Source organism: Pelophylax lessonae (genome assembly GCF_965119305.1).
Source record: "Pelophylax lessonae genome assembly, chromosome: 6".
NCBI classification, from domain to species: domain Eukaryota; kingdom Metazoa; phylum Chordata; class Amphibia; order Anura; family Ranidae; genus Pelophylax; species Pelophylax lessonae.
This window is the reverse complement of record NC_138773.1, coordinates 15,698,012-15,703,691: the sequence shown is the minus strand read 5'-3', so window position 1 is coordinate 15,703,691 and position 5,680 is coordinate 15,698,012.

Genomic DNA, 5,680 nt, shown 5'->3' with positions numbered 1-5,680 from the left:
TTGTGCGAGTTGCTACCTTGTGGGAGAAGGGTAGTTACTCACTGCCTCTTCAGAGAGAGGGATGCCAGAGTAAAGAATCCCCTGAATATTTCTTACAGACACTTCCTAGAAAGGCAAGCTTTGCTCAAGCTCCAGAATTAATAGCCTGCCACCAGGAGAAGATGTGTTGCCTCTGTGTTACAGAGAGGACACTGTGAATGCCAGTCGGGTGGACTCTGCACGTCTTCATCCTAACTTGTGGGTCTGACTAGAATAGGAAAAAGTCAGTGCCCTGGTAATTGAGAGGGACTGTGTCTATTGCCAGTCATATGGTTCCCAGATATAATAAGTACAGAAGTAAAATTAAAACAATATGTGCTGCGCTATTATATCCTGGATAGCACTAGTGATTGAAAAATAAATGTGCATAGAATCACAAATCAACAATGAATTGTTGATAATAGACATCGATACCTGTTATCACCACAAAAATATATAGTATAACTATATAAGTAATAAAACAGAGTGCATATAATAAAGTTAGCTACATAATAGTACAATGGTATATACTGAGTGTACCGTGACACTATATTAAAAAAAGTGGTAGAAAAAGAAAAAAGAATAAAATAAAGTCCATGAATCAAAAAATCGAAGCCGGTGTGTAAATATGAATCTTCAATATGTGATCCAGGTGATTGCTGAATAACACTCTGAATAGATCAACCACCATCAACATCAAGGAGGCTTTCCGGGAACAAGTAGACCCAGTTTAGCATACGCCTATTGGGTCAACAGAAGCAGTGGTGTACAGCAGTGGTCCTCAACCCTGGCCTACAGGGCCCACTAATAGGCCAGGTTTGCAAGATAACTGAAATACATCCCAGGTGATATCATTTGCTGCTCAGTGATTGCATTACTCTAGTCTGCATCTCCCCAAGGTAATACTTAAAATCTGGCTTGTTAGTGGGCCCTGAGGACAGGAGTTGAGGACCACTGGTGTACAGTATATACACCTGCATAAGCTTCTAATCAGTTTCCATGGCTAATGTAACAATTATCATTTTTACAAGTCTCAAAAACACCTACTGTATCCTCTTCAGAAAATCTTTCAGTACACTTGTGAGTTATGTCCTACTAAAATACCATTGCATAATGTATGCACTGTCTCCAGAGAGACTTCCAGTTCCTCGTACACAGTAGGCATTCCAAGAAGCCACAGAAACAAAAGATGATTTTTGGTGGCTTGAGTTGACTGTTTCCTGATATCAGGCAGATGTGTGGCAGGTGGGTGAAAGTGATGAGGAGGGCTGACAGGAGCCGAGCGGTGCAGCCTACGGATGGGCTGAGAGTGGAGAAGAAGAGGCGGGGGGGGGGGGGTGGAGCAGCGTATATGGTAATAGTTGTCCTGTGGACAGATTCTCCTACCTAAGCTGTGGATCTCTGCAGAGTCTCCAGAGTTACCATGGGCCTCTTGGCTGCATCTCTGATTAATGCTCTCCTTGCCCGGCTTGTCAGTTTAGGTAGATGGCCATGTCTTGGTAGGTTTGAAGTTGTGCCATACTCTTTCCATTTTCTGATGATGGATTGAACAGTGCTCCGTGAGATCTTCAAAGATTGTTTATAATCTAACCCTGCTTTACCTTCTCCACAACTTTATCCCTGACCTGTCTGGTGTGTTCCTTGGCCTTCATTATACTGTTTGTTTACTAAGCTTCTCTAAAAAAACCTTTGAGAGCTTCACAGAACAGCTGTGTTTATACTGAGATTAAATTACACACAGTGGACTCTAAGATGCTTTTCCAATTTCCCAATGGCACTGTTTATATCTGGCGAAACCAAATGCTCGTAACTTCCGGTATCTTAGGCCATAGAGATGATTGGAGCCATTGTGGTCTCCAATCAGCTCTATGGTCAGCTGATAGAACCTATGGCTGCAGTCTCGGGTTACCCGGTGGGAGCCCAAGAAAACAGTGGAAGGGGATTGGAGAAGGGGGAGTCCCCTCCCACTGCTTGTAAAAGCAGTCTAGTGGCTAATTATCTCCTAGGATTGCTTTTATATGAAAGCCGACTGCTGGCTGTAAAAAAAAACAATACCAAGATGATACCTAAATCTGCAGGCATCATCCTTTTATGACTACTCAAAGTCCAGTACCAATATTGTAAGGTTCTTCTTCTTTCATGCAGGATGTGGGCTGAATGAAAGAAGAATCTAACAGATTCCTCAATTTACTTTGATCGATGTGGATGAAGAAGTCTCTGCCAGAAAGTGTGGTATGCCCACCATTTGACCTCACAGCATCCACCCACTTCTAATGATTAGCATACATGGAATGTTCTTTTTTTTTTTTTTTTTTCGTTCAGCACACGGGCTGAACGAAAAAAAAAGAGCATAGCAGATTCCTCCATTCACATCGATCGATGTGGATGAAGAAATATCTGCCAAGAAAAGTGTTAAAAAAATGGTTAAGCATAGGGGAGATCTGCCCTCTGTGTCCACCCCATCCCCTATGCTTCGCCATATATGCTCTTTTTTTTTTTTTTTTAACTGCGGTGGTGAAATTACCTCCTACAGCGCTGCAATCATTGATTTACGTATATGCTGAGAGCAAACACTGTTGCTGTCCGAATAAACAGATAAGTGCTGCAGCTGATGGGCATACCTGCAAAGCAAACAATGGTTAACAATAAAACATTATAGTATAGCAGAATATTATAAAGTACAATAGAAGAGTAAGAACAGAAAATTAACTCAATTAATCGACAACTATTTTTGGATTTTTTTATTTTTTTTTAATTTTTTACATTTTTTGGGGGGGTTTTTTGGAACTTTTTTTTTTGCATTTTTTTTTTAACTGTAAAAAAACTTTAAACGTTTCAGGCTAGGGTCTCTCAATGATGAGACCCTAGCCTGGATAGCCTTCAGGCGAAAGTCATATAACATCTTTTGAGACCCTGTGTCATAAAGTGTGCCCTAGACTGTGCCGTGCTGTACCTTATACTAATAATAGTACACTAATAGTGTGTGGTTGCAACGGAAACAGTCCCCAATGCAGAGACCAGGTTGGCCAGGGCAGGAGGGACAAAAATAGCGGGTGTCACACCTATATCTGCGTTTTCTACAGACACAACATCTTCTCTGGGGTGCTCTTTGGGTAGGGGTACTAGGGAAGGCATCCGGAAAATACCTCTCATGCAGCCATCTCACTGCATCTGGATTGTGAATTTGGGCCACAGCACCTTCTGGATACAGTAGGGCTGTGATCTTTTCCTGGAATTTTAGCAAGGATCCACTTCGTCCTGATGTTTTGTATAGCACATAAGCAATCAGCAGAGCCAATTGGAATAAGTATACTGACACTTTTTTGTACCAGCGTCGGGCCTTATGGGCAACTAGGTACAAGGTACATCATCTGGTCCTTGAAGTCCACCCATCCCATATTAAGGTTGTATTCGTGGACACAGAGGGGCTTCTCAACAACGCCAGTCTACGCTGCAATTTGGACTGTCGTATCTGCGTGAATGGAGGACAGAACAAAAACATTCCGTGTGTCTCTCCACTTCACTGCAAGAAATTCATTACACTTCAAGCAGGCTCTCTCCCCCGGTCTAAGTTGGGAATCTACAAGCCATTGGGGGAAGCCTCAGCGATTAGGTCGCACGGTGCCAAATTCCAAAATCAAGAAGGTGACTAAAAAGTGGCACACTTGTGTAACAATTGTCCACGTATAAATGGTATCCATTTCCGAATAAGGGTGACACCAAGTCCCAAACAATCTTACCACTGCTCCCCATGTAGTCTGGGCAGTTGGGGGGCTCCACATTGCTATTTTTCCCTCGTAAATCCAGAAACTACATGTATAGCCTGTTGCCATTTTGCCATGTATAGCCTGTTGCCATGTACACATCTTGACTCCATATCTGGCAGGCTTTCTGGGGAGAAACTGTTTGAAAGGCGGCAAGAAAATTGAATCAGGGACTCATCAATGCAGACATCTTGTTGGGGCGTAAAAAAGGCTTAAAACTTTTGGTTGAAGTGATTTACGAGGGGCCACATTTTGTGGAGCCGGTCATATCCAGGGTCACCCCGTGTCACTGAAGTGCACGATTTGCTCGTATCTAGTCCTGACCATGGCAGCAGAAAACATGGGCATATAATGAATTGGGTCAGTGGACCAATATGACCACAACTCACTCTTTTTAGTAATGCTCATGAGGAGGGATAGGCCCAGAAAGGTTTTAAATTCGGAAACATTGATACGTTTCAATGCAAATTCTCTGGCAAGGGTCAAATTTGGATTTGTGACGATAAATTGATCGGCATATAAAGTGCTTTGGTCCACAATAGATTTGTACAGATCTCCTGGGTTGGCCAGTGAATGGGGGAAGTACGGGCGCTGCAGAGGTGGTGGGCTCCCAATCAGGATTGCAAAGGGAATCAGGAAGGACACTATGGGCTCTACAGGCCTGTCTTCGAATCATTGATGGCTGCGGGACGCTACTTGTGCTAGCCACCACACCAGCTTGAACTGCACTTATGGGACTTGTCACGTCACCAAGTGTTACTGCAGTGCTGGTTTGACTATGACCAGTATGTACTAGGTTGCTGGTGGTTGCCAGTTCACCAGAAGGTTGAACGGCACTAGTACCGACACTCTGCTGCATATGAGAACCATGCAACTGTTGCAACTCAGCAACAGAAGAACGGGGTTGGGTACGCCTGACCTTAGCAGGGACCACTACTCTGTCATCAGAGGTATCTCTCAGGGTGCTGCTGCTGTCTACAGGTTTGAATACTGATTCTGGCAGTGAGGCTTCCCCATCGCTGTCATCTGTCAAGCTCAGTATCATGTAGGCCTCTTCACTAGTGTACCTCTGTTTGGAAATTTTGCCCAATACATTCATAGGTACCTAGTGTAACTGCTAGTGCTAACAGAAATTAGGCCTGCCTCTGCTAACGCTGTGGTTTAGTGTGCTGTGTATTGGAAGTGACAGTAATCTGCTGATACGCAGTTTAGAGTTACAGAGGAGGTCTAGGACTAGAATTATTGCTCTCACTCTAACCATCGTGACAATACCTCAGATGTGTGGATTGAACACCGTTTACATATGTGGGCCCGACTTGCATATGTGTTCACTTCTGCACGCGAGCTCGGAGGGACTGGGTGCTTTACATTTTTTATTTTACCCTTTATTTTTTGTTTTTACACTGTCCAATTTTTTGGACCTTTTAAGGCCATTGGGAGGAAGCGACTTTTGACATCGCTCCGGTCTTTCAAGGCCATAGAGTTGAGTGGGGGCTAGCTCGCCCTCTCTCGACTGCCTGCCAAGGAGGGGAAAGGACTGGATCTTTTTTCCCACTACAGATGGTTCTGGTCAGTGGGGAAAATGACAGGGAAGCGGCGGGAGGGGGGCACCTCTCCCGTCGCCAACAAAAAGGATCCTGTGGCGAATCCGCCACTGGGACCTCTTTTATAAGAAAGAGGACTTCCCGCCCAGTAAAAAAATACTGGGGTTATGGCAGCTATTTACTGCCATAACCCCGGTATTTAACGTCAAAATAGCTAAGTATAACTGCAGTGAGTGGTCCGGAAGTGGTTAAAATAAAAAAAGTTCTGATTAGAGATGCAGATTAAAATAAAAGGCTTTTCAATGGATGTCATATATCAGTCATACAAAGTTACTTCTGCATCTTTCTATCACT